Genomic DNA, 23,522 nt, shown 5'->3' with positions numbered 1-23,522 from the left:
TGTGTGTGTGTGTGTGTGTGTGCGAGTGTTGGGCCAAAGCCGGAAACTGTAAGCAGGCAAGCAGCAAACGGAAACCGAGACCGAGACCAGCAGAAGAGAATGCAAGCAAGCCAAATACAACACAAAAAAAAATAACAGTAAACATGATGCACTCGCTGCCGCTGCCGCTGTCGCCGCCGTCGGCAGTCGTCGAGTCGAGGCGAGTCGAGTCAGGAGCAGCGTCAACGTCAGCTTCAGCTTCAGCTTCAGTTTCAGCGACTGAGCAGCCAGCCAACCTCCATTGATGTCATTTACCTTTTGCTATAAATATATGTATATATATATACACACACATATATATGTATCTGTATATATGCAGACGCAGACAGGCGTGCCAAACACACACACAGAGAGACTCAACACAAATGCGTGTTTCAGAAAGTTGCGTTCGCAAAGCGCCTGAAAGTGTGCTACATAACTTTCTGTGGCTGCTGAGGCTGCATATGCTTGTGTATTTATGGGTGTGTGAGTGCGGAGTGTGTGTGTGTGTGTGCTTGTGAATGGGATAAGTAATGGCAATTCCGCCCCAAGGTTAACAATAGACCGACACATCCTCTGCCCTGTTTATCGATAACTTTGACTAAATCATATCTGCGCTTCATTTTTTTGTGTCATCAATTCTTCTCTATGACAAACTTTAGTTTTCAATTTATTGCTGCAGTTGCAATATATTTGGTGATTGATTAATTGATTTATTTTGCCAAAGATTTAAAGTATTTTCGCAAAATATTTTGTAATTTAAAAGTATTTAATACTGCAATTCTAAAATATTTGATAAATGTAAATATCTTAAAATATTTATAATCGTTTTTTTTTTGTCTAGATTTGTTAAAAAATATTTTGTGAAAGGTATCAATGGACAAGTTAATTTATAGAATTTGGTTTAGTAAAAGATTTTTCAGTCTTAAAGTATTTAATACGAATTCAAATATGAAAATTTAAATTCTAAAATAGATTTCAAATGTAAACGTATTTAAATGCTTTACGAAATTTAATAAATTTCTTAATTCGCGATACAATTTTATCTAGATTTCTTGAGAAATACTTTGAATTGCATTTTTAAATTTTATTATTTAAGAACTGTGTTCAGAAAACAAATTTTCCAATCTAAAATTTTCCATTCTAAAATGTCTTTAAATAATATCTGCAACTTTATTTTCGATTAGATTTCTTCAAACAGTTTATTTTTCATTTCATTCATTTTTTTCAATTTAAATGTATTCAATACTAATTAATATGTAGAATTTAAAAAATTTTAAATACATCTGAAATATTATATAAATATAATATACAATTTTGAATAGAATTTTGTCTAGATTTTTTTAAGAAATTCTTTGCATTGAATTTTTTTTTGATTTTGTGATTTCTTTAGATTGTTAAATATTGGGAGTATTATAGGGAAAATATTTTGTTTTCTTCTTTCTTCTATCTTTAATTTTGATTTTATTTTGTAAGAGTTTAAATTGAATTTATGATTTTTTTTCTAATAATGAAAATACTTGAATTTATATGAGAATACTATAATTTAAATGCAAAAATCTTATTAAATTATATGTTATTCTTCTACTTTAATTTCTAAGCAACTATTTTTATTATTTTTTTATAATGATTTATTTATTAAATTTTATCAAAATAGCATTTCTTACAGTCAGTTTGAATTAAATTGAATAAGCTTATCAAAATTTCTTAATTTTTCATTTTTTTTAAATATTTTTTCCACTTTAATTTCTTAGCAAATATATTTTTTTTTATTTTGTAGTAATAATTTCGTTATTCAATTTATTGCAATTGTGTTTTCTACACTCTAATTGAATTAAATATATAATATATTATATATTGAATGAGCTTATCTCATATATATTTTTTATATATATTTTTCTTGTCATTTATTTAAATATTTTTTTGCCACTTTAATTTCTAAGCTTTTATATTGAATTGAAATTTTTATCAGCGTTGGTCCTGCTTGACTTTTGATGAGAGGAGTGGAGGGGAAGGGAGGTAGGTGTTAGTTGAGAAGTGTGGGGTGGACAATCGGCTTATGCGATGATTCACAATAAGTTTGCCCAGTCATTCATTCGTTCGTTCGTTCAGTTTGACTGCACTCATTCATTAAGCTGTTATTCATTCGCCCGTCGTTGATTGCACAGTGTCTAAAACTGTCTCTATTAAGTAGGCTACCACTTGGATTGTCCTACATCCACACACACACACACACACACACCAATGCATAGGCAAACATATATTGCTTGCATTTTTTTGTGTTGTTGTTGCTGTTGTTCTTGTGCTCATCCATTCATTCATCCTTCGTTGTCCGCGTGAGTGTTTGCACTTTACGCTATGCTGACAGTTGATAATTCATTAGCACATGTTCTATTTGACGTTCGTTCATCCATGTTTCAGCCAACACACACACACATATATATGTATATATATTCGTATGTGTGTGTGTGTGAAGAGAGTAGCTTTGCTTTTGTCCTGCAGCAGATGCATTTACTGCTACTTTGGCTGCTGCGTCTCTGTTACAAACTGCTGATAACACTTCGCTCTGCGAGAGCGGAGTGCGAGCGAGATGGCAACACAAACTGAGAGAGCCAACGCTTCCTAAGAGAGTGAGAGCGAGAGCGAGTGTAAGGATAGCGTTATACAATGTGCTTCTTCTTCTGCTTCTTCTCCTCGTTGTTGTTATTCTTTTTGTATTTTAGTTTACTTTTTTTTTCGTATGTTATTCTTTTTTTTCGTTTTTGCGCTTTGACTTTGCCGGCTGGCCGGCGTCTGACAGCGAGTTACGTTTTTAGTGCTCATTTAGACGTCGGGACGACAACGTAACGTTAACGTAACGACGACGCCAACGAGAATGCCGACGACGTTTTGTGGTTAGAATACGAACATCATGATGATGATGATGTTAATGATGATGTGAAGTGGGCGACGACGCTTTTGTCGTGTGAATCGTATTGCGTATACGTAATGTGAATCGCGCGTGCTGTGTTGATAGATAATAATTGTGTTTGTCTTTTTTTTGTTGTTGTTTTTTTTTGCTGTTGTCGTGTCTCGTTGTTGTTATTGTCGGCACACAGTGAACAACAACTGGCAATTATTGTCGACTCGTTGTTGTTGTTATTGTTATTGCAATTCTTCTTGCTATTATTGTTATTAAACAAATGACGCATTGTTTGTTTTCTATTTTTTTTTTTAGTGTTGTATATCGCATTTTACATTTCGTATTTCGCATACGCCGCGTCGCCCCGCCCAATTGTGTCTGTTTCGCTTCTTTTTTTGCCGGTTGCCGGTTCCGTGTTCCGAGTTCCGTGTTGTTGTTTGGCTTTTGCCAGCAAATGTGCAATGCACAAGGTCCAGGCGCGGTTAGCAAAACTTGCCACTTGCAAAATATCGAGACACAAGCCGACGTCGCCGTCGCAGACCGCAGATCTAATTAGCATTGCATTTTCCAGTTAATTTTAATTGCATCTGATTTATGAACAACGCAATTTTTTAACTGCGCCGCCAACCACTTTTCTCTCTCTCTCCCTGTCTCTCTCTCGCTCTCTCTATCTATAGCACACTGTCTCTCGCTTTGCATTCATTTGTTTTGTTATTTCTCATTTTTATTTTTTGCTGTTGCTTTTATTTGATTGAGAAAAAAGCTACTAGCAAAGCATCCGGCTGGCGACGTTACAGCCTTTGCTGACTGAAAAGTGCTCTTCGTGCTCAAGTGCAGGCGACAAAAATGTGACAAACGTTTTAAGAATTTGTGAAATCATCACTATGTTTTGCATATTTTTTTTTTCAAGTGACGAATTTAATGTGTTTCAAAATATTTCAAGGAAATCGAAAAAAAAAATCGGAGTATTATAAAGTTTAACCTTATAACATGAGAATATAATCATCAAATTTAAGTGCTAATTTAAACTTATAAGTGTTGTTGTTTGACACAAATCGAGCATTAGATTTAATCATTATCACAATTTTTTCCAAGAAATTATTACAAATATGTAATGTACTATGACTTAAGGATATATTATCATAACATTTGTACGTATGTATGTAAAAATATAATATATTATTATTACTTTTTCGTATCAATTTCTAAAAGCAATCGTAGGTTTGCAAAACTTAGTTTCTGTCTGAGAGAAAAATGAAGAAATAAATAATCAATACTAAGATTTTTGATTTTTTTATTAATTATATTATAATAAATTTATTAATTATTATACTAGCAAATAATCAATTAAAAAACAGTTATGTTGATATTATTTTTATTTTTATTTACACATTTGAAATATTATTTTTTTATTACGTTTTTTATATATTCTTATTTTTTTTTAATATTTCTACAGTTTTTAAATTTACATTTCATTATAATTAATTAAATGTTTTTACATTAATCTAATAAAAATTATAAGTGCATTAAATGAAAATTGCAAGTTGTAATTCAAAACTATTCAATTTCATTTAACCAGGCATCGAAATCGTTAGCGACGCCTTTGTCGGTTGTTATTTTGACTTGTGTGCACTGCAGTTGTCTTCTTTGGGCAGCGGCTGCAACGTCAACGTCAACAGCAGCAGCAGCAGCAGCAGCGACGTCGACACCGACGACGACAGCGAGTCAAGTCGCGCCTTTAGCTGCGCTCTTTAGACCGCGTGCTCTCTCACTGTGTCTTGTGCTTGTGCTTGTTCTGCTGCTGCTGCTGCTGCTGCTCTCAATGCGGCGCTCTCTCGCAGTCTTATTGCACACAGTATAGTTTGCAATTTTGTGCGCTCTCTTTATCTTGCAGTTTTCTCTGGGAGCTTTGCTCTGTGCGCCGCATAAAAAGCTAACGGCAGAAAATCGCATCGCTGACGTCGTCGTTTGTTTTAGTTTTTGTTGTTGTTCCTTTGCTTCTGCTTGTGCTTGTGCTGCTGCTTCTTCTTCTTAAACTTCTGGTGTTTTTTTCGTTGCCTTGTTGTTTTTTTTGTTTGCTAATTTCTTATAGGAATTTTCTTGAACGATTTTCCTGCTGCGTTGCTTTTTGCGTTGTTGCTGTCCCGGTTTTTATTAGAAGTTGCTGTCGTGGTGGCGACGTCGACGTCGACTGCGGCAGCGGCAGCGAAGGCAACTCGTTCGAGTTTTTGTTTGACATTGTTGTTGGTTGCTTGCAACTGCTTTTTGTGCTGAGTCTGTCACCGTTTAACGGTGCTTTTCGGTCAAGCACGTGTGTGTGTGTGTGTATGTATGTGTGTGTGTTAGAGAATCGCTTGCAAGTGTGCAAAAAAAAAAAGGAAAAAGTTTAGCCAGTGGGCGGTGGCTTTTGCCTGTTTCTCTCTTTGCTTTGCTTTGCTTCATTTTTTTTTTGTAGCCGTTAGCTGCTAACTGTTATCAGCTATCAGCAGAAGCCACACACACACACATACACCAGCAATGAACGTGCAACATTTATGTGGCATGTGCTGCTGAGCTGAACATCGAACCGTTTGGATGATGTCCTGCAGTGCAAGCGAGACGGCGACAATCGAGTGGAAAATGTAAACAGATTCATTGAGGCAACTGGCGCTGACACATTGCAGCCGATGCCTCCCCTTCCCCCCCCTTTCCCCTTTTACCATGCCAACAGTCGCCTGCATTTAGGCCACAAAAATGCCATCGCTGGCAATGTCCAAAATAAAAAAGAAAACCGAGCAAACAAAAACAAAAAGCAAATTCAAAATCAGCATCAGAATAAAATGAAAACAAAAACAACGACAAAGCAACAGAAGCAGCAAATAATAATAAAAAGCAACGCGTATGCAAGAGCGAAAGAGAGAGAGAGAGAGAGTGAGTGAGAGAGGGTTGGGGAAGGGGGACAACAGAAAAGCTGCGTCAGAAGAATGTGCATGCGAATGAGGGGAATGCATATTGAAAAATACAAAAACCGAAATGATCTCCCCTCTTGCTATCCCGCACTTCCTCGCCACTCTTCTCGCCACGTTCTCTGCTGCCCACTTAACCTTCCTCCCTGTTCCCTGCACACACACACACACACACACACATGAGATCCCTCTGGCGTAGCCAATGTTCGACAAATAAATTTCGAAAATTCGCGTTGAAAATAACTCAACGTGACACATAAAAAAGTGAGTGTGGATTTGCAGTGTGTCAGAGCAAGCGAGACAGAGCGATAGGGAAAGGGGTGAGAGGAGAGGGAGGGGGATTTATCCATGCAGCTGGGGAGAAATTTAGTAGACATGATAGCTTGGCCAACAGCCGTACGTGACCTGCTCCCATCTTCCATCTCCCATCTCTCCTATGTGTGTCCCATGTCCCATGTCGAGTTTAGCAACTGACACAATGATTAGCTCTGGCAGTTTATTAAGTTCTCCACACTGACAGATAAATACACACACACACACACACACCCAAACACCATTGCGATTTGATGCAGTTGCATAAATAGAGAAGATAATCATAATTTAGCAATGCGCAATTTCAAATTCTTTATGCGTATTTATCATGCACATGCTAAAAGCATTGAACAACAAAATTCACACTCAACTGCAAAGTGGCAGCGCTGCATCAGCAAGTGGGCAGCACTACTAAATATCTACTATTACTATTGACAGCTTATTTGGCGTGCATTTCGCAAGATTTGCTCATTTTCAAAGTGTTTTCTCCATAAGAAATATGTTAAAAATTACTAAGACTGACTTTTCTTATAACAAAGAACAATTATTTGAAATGGTAATTGTTAATGTTATTCTATGCTTACTCCTAGAGGATGTGATTAATTGCAATTAATATTGATTGACTGGATAATAGTAATGTGTAGCTTATGTAAAATACAATGGAAATATTCGCAAAACCAATTATTTTTAATAGCAAATCAGTTTTATTTTTTTTTTTGGTTTTTTGGTTTTTATTTGGTTTGTTGCGATGAATTGAGGATAATTCCCTTCTTCTTAAGGTCTGAAATGCGCTAAACTTATTTAGTGCATAATTTCAGTTTTAAAGTAGTTTAATAAACTGAAAATTTATTTGTTTACTAAATAATTATTTATTTTTTCGTTTTATTGTTTACATTTCACTATATTTTAGTTTCTTTAATTGACCACATAGAAATTGTTTTTTTTTTTAAATAGTTTTTTTTATTTTTGTTTATACTTTAATTTTATTCCATTTTACTTACCAGTTTTTAAGCACTTCTTTATGACAAAGCTTTTCTATTAATGTTTATATTTTGTATTTGAAGACATAAACTTCGAATTGCGTTCACTGAATATTATAATATAATAAATAATAATCTATAATTAGTTGTTTCTTTTGATTCTACTTTATTTTATTTACCTCTTTTATTCGACACCTAATTTTATTTCCTTTTTTGTATTTCGTTTATTTGCACTTTCTTTTATTTAGTATATTTTCATTATTTTTTTCTATTCAAAATATTTAGGTGTTTAATTTAATTATTTAAACTTATCTTTTCATTTGTGTACTTAAAAATTTGGCATGTGACCAATTTTATATTATTTTTATTTTATTTTTATTTTATTTTTATTTTATTTTTATTTTATTTTTATTTTATTTTATTTTATTTTATTTTATTTTATTTTATTTTTATTTTATTTTTATTTTTATTTTATTTTTATTTTATTTTATTTTATTTTTATTTTATTTTTATTTTATTTTTATTTTATTTTATTTTATTTTTATTTTATTTTTATTTTATTTTTATTTTATTTTTATTTTTATTTTTTTTTTTTATTTTTATTTTTATTTTATTTTTATTTTTATTTTTATTTTATTTTTATTTAACTTTTATTTTATTTTTATTTTATTTTATTTTTATTTTTTATTTTGTTTTATTTTATTTTATTTTATTTTTATTTATATATTATTTTTATTTTATTTTTATTTTTTATTTTGTTTTATTTTATTTTCATTTATATTTTATTTTTATTTTATTTTTATTTTATTTTATTTTTATTTTATTTTTATATATTTCACTTCTATTTTATTTGTATTTTATAGAAAATTGTAGCTATTTAGATTATTTATCATCTTATTGATAATTTTTTAACTCTATATAAAATTTTTTGTTGTTTTACATGTTTTCTTTAATCACCTATTCTATTTTATTGTAATCTTTAATTCCTTTACTTCACTTTACCCGTTTTGGATTGTACTTTTGCTCATACGCATTCGATTGCAATGCAATCATTAACGCACTCGACCCACAAAATGCAATTGGGAAGCAATCCTCTCAAAGTCTGCATTTGCAAAAAGAGAGAGAGAGAGTGTGAAAGAGAGAGAGAGAGAGAGAGAGAGGGACGCTGCTCGATTGGATGCATGCAAAAACAATGAAATCGAATTTGCATCCATCATCCATTTAGGAACGTGCCTGGCAGCCAAACGACAACCAAGATTCACCCACCGCCCACCGCCCACCAAACAGCCTTCATGCGGCACTATGTTGATGATGATGATGATGATGATGTTGTTGTTGTTGTTGTTGTGGGTTAAACGCAGGCAAAGGCAGTAAAATGGCAGCTGACCTTTGGTCAACGTTCCAACGGGACACCAAGGACACGCACTGCATTAATTGGGTCAGGCAAATGTGTGTGTGTGCTGTGTGTGTGTTGGTGTGTTAGGGTTGCCTATGTGTGTGTGTGTGTGTGTGTATGCTCGGTTAGCCCCTGCAAACGCAATTTCGCTGCACGCACGTTTCAATTTTGTGGTTTATGGCACTGGCGCCGCCAGCGGTGAGTAGCAGAAGCTGCTGCTGCGTCGTTTTCGTTTTCGTTTACGTTTCGCCTTTCCTCTTCTTTCCGTTTCCGTTTCCTGCGTTGGCCATTTTGTGTGCTGTGCACCTGTTTGATTCCGTCGACATCGAGGCGAATGGATTTGCATTCATTCATTCATTCAGCTATTCAGCTGTGTTTGCAAATTGTGGCTTCTACTTGTGTGTGGCGCGATTGTTTAGCGTTTTCTGTGCCACACCCACTTTTTGGCTATGCGCGTGTGTGTGTGTGTGTGGGTGTGTGTGTGTGTGTGCAGCAACCGTGAGCAATTAACAGGCCATTTGCGAGTGCTACCAGCATTTACATTATTGCTCTCGATAAACATCGCAATGGCATTCAGACTCGCACTCACATTCACACTCCCCTCTCTCTGCCCCCTCCCTCTTCCGCACACCCCAGTGAGGCGTCAAAGTGAACAGGTTGAAGGCAGAGCAGCCGCCAAAAAGAATTGTGTACAAAGCGTTTTGTGTGTGGCAAGCAGCAGCAACAACACAAAATTACAAAATCTGATTTGACACGCAAAGCAAATGCTGCAGGCAGGCAACCAACATTCATCCATGTCCAGCTAGCTAAATGGGTTTAAGAGAGTGAGAGAGGGGAAGAGGGGACAGGAGAGGGTTTTAGTGCATTGATTGGCGTGTAAATATTCTAGAATCTAGACGAACATTGCGATGAAGATTGGCCAAAGTGTTTTGCTGGAACACGATTAAGCGGCAGCTGCAACAACAAAAGCAACAACAACAACGATGCTTAATCCACACACACACACACACACACACTCAGTTTTCCCGCTACACATTTTCCACTGCTCATTTTCCAAATCAATTGCAAAAAGTTCTGCAAATAATTCAATAATTTGCCATGTTGCTTTTGAGCTGAGCTTTCGCAACTGGTTCGCAACGAGTTCAAAATCAGTTCTTACTCATTAAAGTCTCAACAAACTGCAAATGTTATAAAGTATTGTATATTTAAAAATTTTAAAAATATATATTTTTAAATATTGTACTTGATCAATATATGTTTGCATACATATTCAACATATCAATTATGTTTACTAAATGCAAATTAAAATTAATCAAATGATGTGCACTTTCTTTTTGTGAGTGAAGCCTCTAATTATAAAAAGGTATCACAATTAAATAAGCTATAAAATCTTCGATTAATATTCACTTGTTTAAACAATTGCCCGTCCTGTTCTATGAGAAAGTCAAAGGAATGAGGAAAAGTTAAAAGAGAAGAGCAAAATACTTTTAGTGTGACCAGCTTGCGTTAAATCAATTATCTTTTGATCCTAGCAAAAATTGGTTATTGATGATTAAAAGCATATTATATTAAAGCATATTACTATTTTATTGTGTTTAATGATTCTTTATGTTTTGAGCAATAATTTCTTAAATTTCTTTTGGCTTTTAAAATAAATTTCATAATATTTGATATTAGAGTAAAAATTGTGGAAAATGATTTGTATTTAAAAATGTAATAAATGATCTTTATTTGCATACGTATTTAACATTCAAATACAATAAAGTGTTTTATTGTGTTTAATGGAAGTTTTTAGAACTATTTAAACTTTATTTTAGTGAGTGAGGCGCCAATAATTTTTGACTATTCTGTATATTTTGATTAATTTCATATTTTCAATTTAGATAGTAAAATTTGAAGAAAAATATATAAACCACTTTTAAATTTAACTTTTGAGAACTTTTTCAATAGCAAGGCTTCAAATTATTAAACAATATTTCATTGTTATTTTTTATACTTTAAAATATATACTTTATACTGTGAATTTCTTTTAATTTCTCATTTGAAAACAAAGCGAAAGTAGTTTATGCTACTTTTCGATTTGAAAGCTCAATTTAAACGCATTAATATCGCATTTGGATGTCGCTAGTTTATATCGAATTTCCAAAATGTGTCTCGAATTTCATTGCGCAGCTTTTCAAAATTATTAAGTAACAAAAAAATAAAGAGAAATACTTTTAATGTTTTCTCTCGATTTGATTTCATTTGGAGGAATCACATTTCAAGCGGCGTTTAAAACATTTTATGTGTTTTTAATATGCAAATCTGATGAATTTGAATTTGTTATTCAATGAATTTCGTTTTTTTTTTAGCCAAGTATAAAATGACAGCGCCAATCGGTTTTTTCCCCACATTTTGTTGTTGTTGTTGTTGTTTGTTGCCAGAGACTGTTAACTGGATTGTCATTGTCCTTGTTGGCGTTTGGCAAAAGGGTTGCCAGGACTACCGAACCCAAGGGCCTTGACATTTTTGAGCCCCGATGGCCTCGTTGCCATTTTCATGCATCGTCCTTGTCGCGTTATTTGCGTTTGCTTTCTTTCTTTTTCTTCTTTTTTGTTTTTCCTTCTCATTGCAATGCAATGCGCCGCATTTTCCACGCTTTCCTCGCTTCCCTTTTCTCTGTGTGTGTGTTTTTTTTTGGCATGTGGCATCTGTTGGCATCTCTTCTCCTTTTCCTTCCCCTCTCTCCGCTAAGCTCATCTTTGCCGCCATTATCCCACTTCTGGCAGCCATTAAGAGCCATTGTCATATGCAGCTTGTTAAGGCAAATGCTTTGAGCCAGCGAGCCAGCGAAATTCACCTTTCAAAACTGACTTTTTTTTTGCAATTTTCGCGTTGTGCAATAAACACAGCATAACCTAAAGTACTTTATATGTATGCAAATTGATGTCACATTCTTACATTCAGTGTATGCATCGCTGTGGTCTTCAAGTTGATTTCTTCAAACTGTTTCAAGACTGTGCAGATTATATGAATTACAACAGATTTGTATCAAGATTTGTGTAGAGTTGGGAATAAGGATTGAAGGATTGAAGTTTACTTTATACTTTATTTTATATAAGTATATATAAATATATATATTTTGTTATCGTGATGCTTTAATTTCCTATTTCTTATTCATTTTAAAATGAAATATATTTGTGGATTGTGTAGCAAATTCATGTTTCATACTTTCGTAAGCATAAAAGACTATTGTGAAATACATTTACATATATGTGACTGAACATATTAATATAAAAACTATATGTTAATTAGGTAAAAAATATTATTTATTTCATTACAACTTTCAAAGCAAAACAATAATAAACTGGAAAACGGCATTTGTATACTAATGTAAATATTAATTTTATTTATGTATTTTTTTGAGAGTTAATATTTAATATTTACTTTACATTTAATTTGTAATTAAAAGTTATTATTTTATTGTAATAACGAATACAATTCCCTATTGCAATGAGATAAGCCAGAGCAACAAAGGCTTTCAGGCTGTAATTTAATGTATTTGTTTACATTTTCTTCAGACAACACATTTTTATACCCGCTACCCATAGGGTAGAAGGGTATTATAACTTTGTGCCGGCAGGAAATGTATGTAACAGGTAGAAGGAGGCATCTCCGACCCTATAAAGTATATATATTCTTGATCAGCATCAACAGCCGAAACGATCTAGCCATGTCCGTCCGTTTTTTCTCCGTCTGTGTGTCTGTCCGTCCGTCCGTATGAACACCTAGATCTCAGAGACTATAAGAGATAGAGATATAATTTTTTTTCGACAGCATTTGTTATGTTTGTGCGCAGATCAAGTTTGTTTCAAATTTATGCCACGCCCACTTCCGCCCCCGCAAATGAAAAAAATCGAATAACAAGCGTAATTTTAAAGCTAGAGTTTTGGTTTTGGAATTTTGGTATATACAATAATAACTATAGTATTTATGATTCCTGAAAATTTGGTTGCGATCAGATAAAAATTGTCGAAGTTATTAAAGAAATACTTTTGTATGGGCAAAAACGCCTACTTACTAGGGGTCTTAGTTGCTTTGGCTGACAATCTGGTATATTGTACCGTCTATGGTATATTTTGAATGCGGTCCTTTTATCGATATGCCAAATATATCATTTGGTATATTTTTAAAAGTATTTTCGGTATATTTTGAAAATGGTACCGCAATATTTTGCCTTTATTAAAAGGGGGTAGCGGGTATCTCACAGTCGAGAACACTCGACTGTAGCTTTCTTATTTGTTTTTTTTTACTGAATAAGTAAACTAAAATATTTATTGCTAAAATAGTTAGTTCCGATAAATTGATAAATGCTAAGAGGCTGCCATCTTTACACACTCACATTTTACAGTTTATAATTCCCAACTTAAAACGCCCATTGTATATAGTAAATATTTAAATTAGCAAGTAAATCTAGTTGCAAATGAAATTAAGAAAACAATACTAAAATAGAAATAGGAATTTATATTTCAACTATCAACTAAACTTGGTATGAAAGCTTCCTTAAATACAAATATTTAAATAAAGATTCGACGATTGCAAAAAATCGTCATTTAAACAGTTTCCTAATTAAACAAAAACCATTGATAAACAACAATTTATGTTACGCTCTGCCAGGATATGTACAACAAATAGTCTTAACTGTATTTAAATAGAGTTTTCGTGTTTTTGGTTTTTGGCTTTAAGCCATGCGGCAAACCATAAATTCTAAAGCTTAATTCCTGAGCACTTTCAGCATTGTTGTTATGTTCCGTGTCATGTTCGACGACTTCCCAATTTGTACACATAACATATACATACATATATATATACAATATGTATATGCAAAAGAAGTAGTATTCGTTCGGTATGTGGTTTAATGCTGATGAGCAAAAGCCTGAAACGGAACGTGTTTTCCTTTCACCTTAATGCTTATGGCCACGCATTAAGCTTAACAGCAGGGGCGTAGTCGGAACGATAGAGAAGGGGGAAGGGAAAGGGGAAAGGAGTGAGGGGTGTCAATTACCATAAAGAATCGTATTAACATATTGATATTGATTCCACGTTTGTATCCATTTAAATAATGGCATAATTTCTCGATGCCCATTTGATGATGTTGCCACGCCGCCTCTGGCTTTTGTCTCTGTCTCTGTTGCTGCTGCTGTTTGAAGTAACCTGTTGTTGCAACGTTGCGCGTTGCTTGTTGTGGTTATTGCTGTGCTGCTGCCCATCATCATTACCGTCATCATCATCATCATCATCATCATAGGCAACATCATCGTAATCATCGTGAGCGCGTGTGATGTTTATGCAACGCCTTTTTTCGAAGTGGGCGTCGATAATTGTTCTATTAGGCAAATGAGTTCAGCTCGGAGAGAGAGAGAGAGGGAGACAGGGAAGGGAACACAAGCTATGTCCTTGTTGCAAGTCCTTGCAGCTGCTTTAGTGTGTCAAGGTTGCTTCTGGCTGCCCTTAAAATTATTAACTGCAACTGCAACAGACTGAAATGCAAACTTGATTTCACTTCACTTCGCTACAAACTGATTAATTGCCATGTTATCAAAATGAAAACAAATACAACAATTAATATACCATAAAGTACGTGTCGCTTTGACAGCTGTTGATTAAATAATATCAGCTTAATCAGTTTGTTATTCAATTTCTGTGAAATTTACAGTCGACCATTGCATTAAGTTTACTTAATCTTATTTATGCTTTGAATAACAATTTGTTCAATTTAATATAATAGTTACTTCAAGCGATGCTTCACTGTATTAGCTGAATAAGTGTGACTGTAATGATTGCATGAACAGAAAAGAAAAGTTTCCCATTGTTCGGTTTACTATAAGGTGATAAGGTTAGTTGCAATCTGAAGAGTTGAGACACGAAATGAAAGTTCTTTGTAATTTTTAGTATATTCAATAAAATTTATTTCAGTATTTTAAAGAGACTGTCATTTAAAGTTCATTTTATTATTTCAACATCAAATTGTTTCTTATCGAATATTTTAAATGTTATTGAATATTTTTATGCTGTTATCCTTTTAAAAGCTTTCTTCTTTTCGTAAACGTTTTCCTCATCTTTCTTCTGCAATTCAAATTGCTTAAAGTGCATAGAATTTACTTATTTTCTCTATACACAATTCCATAGAATATCTTTTCAAATTTTATTGATTTCATATATGTATATATTCATATATTCTATTTTTTTACTTTTTTTGTTGATTTGTTCTGCTGAAATTGCAATTACATAACATGCATATTAATATTATTTTGCTCGAAATGAAAATGTATTTTTTTAAAACTTTTTCGTATCTTTTTCAATGCAATCAATTCTTTAATCAAAAATGTTACCTTTGTTCGTTGTTTTATCTTTTCACACTTGGAAGTGTAATAAAATTTGGTCATCAAGCAATTAACTTGTGCAGCAGTGTTCAAATAAGTTTAATGTTTTATTTTTTTTTTGTAGCAACTTGTCATTCATTCATTTTTTGGTGTGAATAAGAGTGAATAAGTGAATGAAAGAATGAGTGAACATACGAGTTTTTCAGTCTCGTTGCAGTTGTCTACAGTTTTGATTATCACAACACTTAATCATTCATTACCTCACTCCTGGCTCTCTCTCTCTCCCTTCTCTCTCTCTCTCTCTCTCTCTCTCTGCCTCTCCCTTGCACTCACATTCGCATTCACACTCAGTGTGATCGTCATGGGCAGCCGTTGCACGCTTGGACGCTTCTTGACTTCATTCGCTGCTCTTTGTGTCCCTGAAAGAGGCTTTCGTTCTCACGACGCGTCGCGTCGCTTCTTCATCTTCATCTTTCTTCTCTCCTACTTTTGTGACGGTCACAATTTTCTGCCCATGTGCAAGTAAGCGTGACCATTTTGACATTATTACTCCTCTCCCATTTTCGCTCTCTCTCTCTCTCTCTCTCTTTCTCTGTCTGCCTTTCGCCAGGCGTTTATCTTGTGCTTTTGCTGCTCTCAAGTTGTTGTGGGCTTCGTGTGCGTTCAAATTTTGATTTCCGTTCTCCTTGTTGCCTTTCTTCTAGACACATGTGGGCCAAAAACACTAAGAAAGTTACAGCTGAGCATGCTCGACTGTGAGTTACTTCTGCTGCACATTTTTTGTGTGACCAAAGTCACATTTTTTCTTACAAAATGTTCAATTCAATAGTCGAAGCTTTACAAGCAGCTTTTCTACTTTGCTGTGGAAAGTTACAGCTGAGCATACTCGACTGTGAATTACTACTGCTGCACATTTTTAGTGTGACCAAAGTCTTCTTACAAAATGTTCAATTCAATAGTCGAAGTTTTACCAGCAGCTTTTCTATTGTGCTGTGGATTAAATTCAATTAAGTTTAAGCAAATAACTAACTTTTAATACAAGGCAAAAATAAATAAAAATAATAAATAAATAATATAATAATAATAATAAGTAAATAATAATATAAATAAAAATAATTAGTGTGACCAAAGTTTTTTTTTACATTTAATCTATTTCCATAGTCAATGTTTTAAAGTACATCGTTAAGTCTAAAAAAATTCAATTGAATTTTACACGTTCCGCTAAAATTGTTTCTTAAATAGTCTTTTATAGAATACAGAAATATTTAGTGTGACCAGAGCAGTTTATTTTTATAGATTTTATTTATAGTAAGTGTAGTTTAACACACATTTTTTGTTTTATAACAAGAGAAATCTAAACTTAAATGTAGCTGACAACTGAATTTTAATCTTTCTACTTATAAAAATATTCCTAAAATTATCTACAAACTAAAACATTTAGTGTGACCAGACCGTTATTTTTGAAATATGTTATATTCTATATGAAATAAGTGCAGCTTAATACACTTTAGTTATTGTGTAATCGTAGGTTTTTAAGCTACTACATTTCAAATTAAAAATGCCCATCAAATTGTTTCTCAATAAACCTTTTGAACTTGTTAGTATCAATTGGAGAATAATTTACTATATTTCAAAATGTATTGTAACGTTTTTAAATACTGAATATTATCACAAAATTTGCTGCCTTTAGTTTTTCTAGTCTTTCACTTCAGTCAGAAAATGATAATACTCTAGGTTAGTGTTGTTATAACAAATACAGACAAATCTCTTTTCTCTCTCTCAGTATTTCTTTGTCTTCAGAGCGTTCAAGTCCAATTTCAATTGCAGTTCACAAAGTATCCATTGTCCATTGAATTCGTTGTGCTTGCAACTGTATCTGCATCTGCGAATGCGAATGCGAATGTAAATGTATCTGTATCTGTGTCTGTATTTGTGACTCTCTATGCATAGTTGTAGCTTGTGGCTGGCTGGCAACATTTATTGTTGTGAGGACGGCGACACTTTCGAGGCGAGCGGAAGGCTGAAGGGGAAACGGTGAACGGGGAGGAGGAGAAAGAGGGGTAACTGTCGCGTGTAGGCTTTCAAACAAGTTTGCTGTGCTAGCATGGTCAAGAGCACGAAGAAATTTGGCGCACAAAACGTGCGCCAAACTAACAACGAAACTTCAAAAAAAAAAAACTTTTGTACAAAAAAAAATAATAGAAAATAGAAAAGAAATTAAACATAAGCAGCATGCGCTGATGTACGAGTTAGTTTCCTCTGCCCCTGCCTCTCTCTCGCTCTCTCTCTCTTTCTCTCTTTTGCTGTTTCTCTTGTTGGCTCGCTTTTCCCCCCTTTTGGCAAATTACAAGCGGAAAACCAAGTTGGGGCCAGCAGCATTTTCACAGGCGACGACTTTCACCATACATTTTGTATGGAGCTGCCCTTAATGTCCGAGATACACAAAGATACAAGCGAGCCCGAAAATGTATCTGGCAAATGCAATGCAACGATGGCGATGGCGGGTCAAGGGCGCTATTTAATCACCAAGAGGGGGGGTGAGGCATGAATGATTCACCTTTAATGGACTTTGCCATATGCATGACTCATATGTACTATATAAGTTAAGCCACCTTTCGCCTTCCTTCCTTTCTGTCACCTTATCAAAGGGGGCAAAATGTGACACGAGCGCTCAATTTTGCACTTTATATACAGCTCTCTACTCTGTTTTTGTATTTCGTATTTTGTATATGGCTATGGCTTCTCGCGTCTTATCTTATCAACAAAATGTGCAAAAAAAACAAAAATGGGGAACAAAAATAATAGAAAGAAAGGGAGACAACCAAAAACTAAAGCAACCAAAACCAAAACTAAAGCAAAGCAAAGCAAAAGCAGCAGATTCGCAGTTTATCACTATCAACAACAATCAAATATTTTGTGCTGCTTTTGTGACAAAGCTGGCAAATAAAAAATAAATAAAAGAAAAAAAAAACACAAACAAAATAATAAACAAGAAGCAAAACAATCGGTGAAAACTCAAAAAAACAATTTGAATGCTTTATCGCTAATTGCTGTCTGGATTTTTCTTGTTGTTTGTTTTGTTGTTTTTGTCGCCTGTGTGTGTGTGTGTGTGTGTGTGTGTGTGATATTAAACAGATACGTTTTTAGAGATTTTTGTGAAATGGTATTTCACCTAAAGTTAAATAACTCATTGTGCATCATTTTGAAATTGCAATGTTTATTTATTGCCCAAGCGTATTTTGGCGAATTGCGAAATTAAATGCAATTATCCAGCAATTTTATGGCTAGTTAAAAAGTCAGCTCTTTAAATGGAAATACTTGTGCTCAGAGAAACACGCTCACAATTTGCATGCGAAAATAGCAAATATATATACATACATATATATAGTATGTAAAACGTTTTGTTGTTGAGCTCTTTGTAGTTTATTTCGATTCTTTACTGAAATAGAACGATTAAAATGACTGTTTTCTGCATTTACTTGAATTGTGAAACTATTTTATCGTGTTCTCATAGCAGTGATGAAATCAAGAATTGCACAAAGGAAATGATCTGTCATATATGACTAATTCTATACATGCAAGAATATTAATATCAAAGTATTGATCAATTATTTATAATTTAAGTTTATGAAATTTAAAATTCTACAAATAAAAACATAGACTGTGAAATGAGTTTGGTGTTTAACATATAATGACATTTGAAAATTAATAATGTTTTTTTTTTTTGTAAATAAAAAAGAAAAAACCATAACTAGCGAATTATTCAAATTTCACGAAAATGAAGCGTAATCAACAATTGAAATAAACATTTAATTTAAGTCAATTAATTGTACGAACTGAAAATTGAAATTGGGGATTAGCTATTTATTTTTGTTGGTTTTTATACAAATGCGTAATTCATGACAATATGTTAGACAATCGCAATTTGGAAATACTTTGTGTTTAACGTAATGCTAATTTGGGAAAACTTTATATTTAAGTACTATTTTATTTTTTGATTTGTTTTGAATTTGAAGAAAACTTAAAACAAAATAAATAAGTAGTGATTAAAAATAAGTAATTTTTGAAATTATGAGAATTGAAATCTTAACTTATTTTCATCAATATGAAGTGAACAATTTGTAGGGAATTAGCACAAAGCTTTATGTTTAAAAACTATTTTAAAATAAAATAAATAAGTTGAAATTAAAAATAATAAAATTTCGAATTTCAGGAATTTGAAATCTTAACTTAATTTGAAGTGAACAATATGTAGGGAATTAGCACAAAAGCTTCTGAAGTTTTTAAAGCTTTCCCAAAATCCTTTTGGTTGCGATCAAAAACTCTCTCTTTCTCCCCCCACCCGCTCTCTCTTTCCGTTTCTCTCTCAATCGTTGCTGATAGTGATCACGATAACGATGACATTTAAGTTGCCATGTCACAAGGCGACTGCGAGTGAAACGTTTCCTTCCTCTTGGCAACCGCGAGCGGCAAAACATAAGAAAAACAACAACAAAAAAACAAAGAGAGCTTCGCCACAGCAGCAGCAACAAACACTGGCTTTAGTCTTAGTCTCAGTCTCAGTCTCAGTCGCTCTTTTTACGCTCAATTGCTTGACCAAACGAGAGCGGTCAGCATTGCTTTCGGGTGAGTGTGTGGTGTGAGAGCGCGAGTGTGTGAGCTCGGCTCGCGAGCCGATGTTACGTTCGGCATTCGTTTTGGCATTCGGCTGCACATCCTGCGACCAATCAGAATCATTCGTTTGTCGCTGTTGTTGCATAACGCCAGCAATATTTACAGTTGCCTGCCCGACGACGGCGACGGCGGCGACAACGATGTCGACTAGCAGTGGACCACACAATGTAAATGGTATTGCAAAAGGCAACAACAACAATGCTGCTGTTGCGCTCTCACCCTCTCTGAGTGTAAAAGGCTACCAAGAGAGAGGCTGGTGAGAGAGCGAACGCGATTGCGAGCGCTCTCGCTCTCCTACTCTCCTACTCACATGCTTGACATTGTGTCGCGGCGTTTTTTAGTTGGTGTGCTCAACGCGAACGAATTCAGTGCTGCTTTACCTGTCGACTCGCTTACAACGCGCGGAGACCGCATTAAAACGCGACGACGACGACGGACGACGCCGCCGCGGTCGCAGCAGCAACAGCAGCAGCGAACGACGAACGAACGTCAGTTGTGTGTGTAAAGTAAAATAAAGTAAAGTTTTGCGCGTTACTTTGACGTTTTGCTTTTGGCTTTGCGTTTACGTTTTTTTTTTATTGTGTTTGTGTTTTTGTTTTTGTTGCTGTTTTGTTTTCGTTTCATTTGATTTGTGTTTTTCTGCTGTTTTTGGTTTTTATGTGTTTTTGCGCAGACAACAAAACGGCAACGCAACAAAGTGGCAAAGTTTTCGCCTCGGCCGTTGCTCATACGCCCCGTCGCACACACATTCACACACATAGGAGAGACTACACTCACACACACACACACCCACACACGCTCGCGAGCACAGGCACATATGTGTGTGTGTGTGCATATGTAGTTGTTTCGACTTTGACGTGCAAATTCATTTCGATCGCGAATAAGACGAAAAAAAATTCCAACAACAACAACAACAAAAAGCAGTGAGAAGAAGAAAAAAAAAGTTTGTTTTTGTTTTGTGCTTTTTTTTTGGTCTTGGTGAAAAGTGCGCAACAAATGCGAAAGCAAATGGAAATTTGAAAATGCTCCAAGCAATTGTGCATTAATACAAATAAACAACAACAACGACGGCGAAAATCTAAAAGAAAAAAAATACACAAATAATTAATAATTAAAAGTAAGCCTACACACACACACACACTCAGCTGCACATGCATAAAGTCATACACACACACACACACACTTGCAAGAATTCACACTCTCATATGCGGAGCAACAAGTTTTGTGGCTGATAAAAAATGTTCATCGCTTATTTGGCAATTTTATTCGCTGGCTGCAACAACAACAACAACAACAACAACGTGAAAGAAGCAACAAGTTTGTTGTTGTTGTTGTTGTTGCAGCAAACAACGTGCAACACGAGCAACGAGAGCAGCAACTAAGCAACGACAAACGACACAAAACCACAACAACAACAACAACAACAACAACAATTTCAACGAGAAATTACTCGAAATCTGACAGCCAGACATACGAATTATTAATGTACATAAATACGTATATATATATATGTATATATGTTAATGTATTTGTGTGCGCGCCTTCTGATAATGAATGGAATTTCAGTTGATTTGTTTTTGTTGTTTCTCTCTCTCTTTTTCATATAGTTTTTTTCCCGCTAAATTTGCCGAGATATCAGCAAACAGCAAATTCCAAAACGTCGGCGAAATTTGAATAGAGTTTTTTTTTGTTGTTTTTGGTTTAATTTAGACCTAAAAGTTCATGCAATTTATTTATGCATATTGTTTAAACAATCTAAGCCACATTTAGTTGGAATTGATTTCGTTTTTGTTGTTGTTGTTGTTGTTGTTTTTGTCACTGAGCCTTTTGGCAATCCATCGATTTTCCGCAGAACTTTTAGTTGCCCAATTTCAAATTACATACGCGGAAAAACTGATGTTTTAATAGTCGATCGATTCATATGAGAATATGAATATATGTATATGTATTTGTTACGTATATATTCTCGGGGTATTTCCAATTAGATCATATGACTTTTTCGTCGTCGATTGTTTATATGCAGCAACAAGCAACAAGTGCGCTTTTTGTTTATCACATCAAAGCGTGAATGCGAATGCTTCATATTTCATAACAAAACAAAAAAAAAAAACAAACTGTGTAAGAACATTTTCTTTTAGGCCAAAACAATGTTGACATCATAAACAAATATGCGGTTAACAATTATTGCGCATTTCTTATGCACTTTTTCAGTTTCTTTTGCCATCAATTTAAGAACTATAAAAAGAACTACAAATTGAAATGATTTACACAAAAGATAATACATAGTATAAGGTATAAATATTGTTAACAGATATTACGCAGAATTTTACAGAGATTATCACTTTGAAATTAAATCAAATATTTTGTACAGAAGTTCTTCATTTACTTTAATATCGAGGATTATTAAAAGAATTTTAATTAAAGCAATTCTTTTTATATACTCGAAAAAAACAATAGTAACAATTGATTTGAGATTTGATGGAATAAGGAATAAATAAAGACTTTCAAGCATATATTACATCTTTCATTCTTAGATTTTTCTAGAGCATTCTTTCTAATAATCACTTTGCATTTGAATGAAGTATTTTTGTAAACAACTTTAAAAGCAAATTGATATTTTCAAATCTTTTTCTTTACTCACACAAAACTAAAATGAAATTTGAATTAAAATGTTATGGGAAAAGGATTAAATATAATAAATATTACGTTTTTCGTAAGAAGAATTTTCTAGAAAGTTTTTATAGTCACTTTGCAATTAAATTTTGTAGGGAAGAATTTTTGGAATATTTCATTTAATCTAATAAATGTATACATAAGAATTATATTTTTACTTTTTTTTATATTATATTTAGACACAAAATAAATAATCTTCAAATCAATTAAAAATATATAAGAATTATAGTATTCTTTAGACATTAAATAAATTTTCTTGAAATATATTCAAAATATATAAAAATTAAACCTATAAAAGTGAGGTCTTTGGTATTGTAAAAAGTGCGAAAATAGATTAAAGATATCAATATAGTCTGTTGCTATGCAAAGTATTCTCTCATTTTTTCAAGATAGCTTGATAAAACTTTGAAGAACGCTTTCTTATCGCAGTTGAACTGTATTCATGACGACATCATATTTATAGTTGGCATATAGTATGCAAATTTGTTTATATATAAATTTCTAGGCTGCACTTTTTCTTATGCAAAACTTGCGTAATTCGAGAGTGCACTGTAGTTGACTTACAGCTTAGTTTCGTATGTTTAAAAGAGGATCAGGAGAATGTTGATCTCTATGCAAATTTGCTGTCTGGTTAATAATTAACGCAGTCTAACTTTGTGACGCAGTTTCTAATGTTTTAATGTTTCCTTATAGTGTGTGTGTGTGTGTGTGTGTGTGTGTGTGTGTGTGAGGATATTTCATAATGCATTCGCCAGTGTGTGTATATTGACTCGTATCCTGGCATTGTTAGTTCGCTAAGTACTCAGCACACAAATACGCTCAACACAACTCGTACTTCACTTCTCTCTCTCCCTCTCTCTCTCTCTCTCTCTCTGTCTCACACTGTTGCTGTTGTTGTTGTTGTTGTTGTCGGCGTACACCTTTGCACTTTAATTCCTGCTTCTTATTTAGCATCTGCGCCGGGTGTTACTCGAGCCACGAAGCCTCCAATGTCAATAAGCAGCGGCAGCAGTTGTTGCCACTCACTTCAGTTGTTGTTGTTGCCTGTGCACGCGCGCAGGACGTGCACAGCGAAGCAAAAGAAAAGAAGAAGAAAACACACACACACACAGACGCTTACAAGCGAGCGAGCGAGTGAGAGAGAGCGAGAGAGCGTAAAACACTTTGTAGGGTCAGCAAGGAAAACACAAGCAACAACAGCAACAGCAACAGAGCGTTCTCATCCTTTGCTGCTGTTCCCATTCCCCATTCCCATTCACG

General features: G+C 34.0%; 1 protein-coding gene across 3 annotated transcripts in view; it reads left to right on the top strand.

Annotated features, from left to right (window-relative positions):
- The window catches only part of LOC132797115 (AF4/FMR2 family member lilli), a 70,280-nt gene that overhangs the window by 16,202 nt on the left and 30,556 nt on the right, over nt 1-23,522 (top strand). The window contains exon 1 of one of the 3 annotated variants that reach the window (XM_060808633.1): nt 19,969-20,077. The exons of 1 other annotated variant lie outside the window; for it this stretch is intronic. The gene's annotated coding sequence lies outside the window, so the exon portion shown is untranslated. Of the gene's footprint in view, nt 1-19,968; nt 20,106-23,522 lie in introns of those variants that run through there. One more of the 3 variants, XM_060808631.1, reaches the window with a different exon arrangement.

This window comes from Drosophila nasuta, chromosome X (genome assembly GCF_023558535.2).
Source record: "Drosophila nasuta strain 15112-1781.00 chromosome X, ASM2355853v1, whole genome shotgun sequence".
NCBI lineage: Eukaryota > Metazoa > Arthropoda > Insecta > Diptera > Drosophilidae > Drosophila > Drosophila nasuta.
Note: the sequence above shows the minus strand (reverse complement) of the source record. Positions and strands in the feature narration are given on the sequence as shown.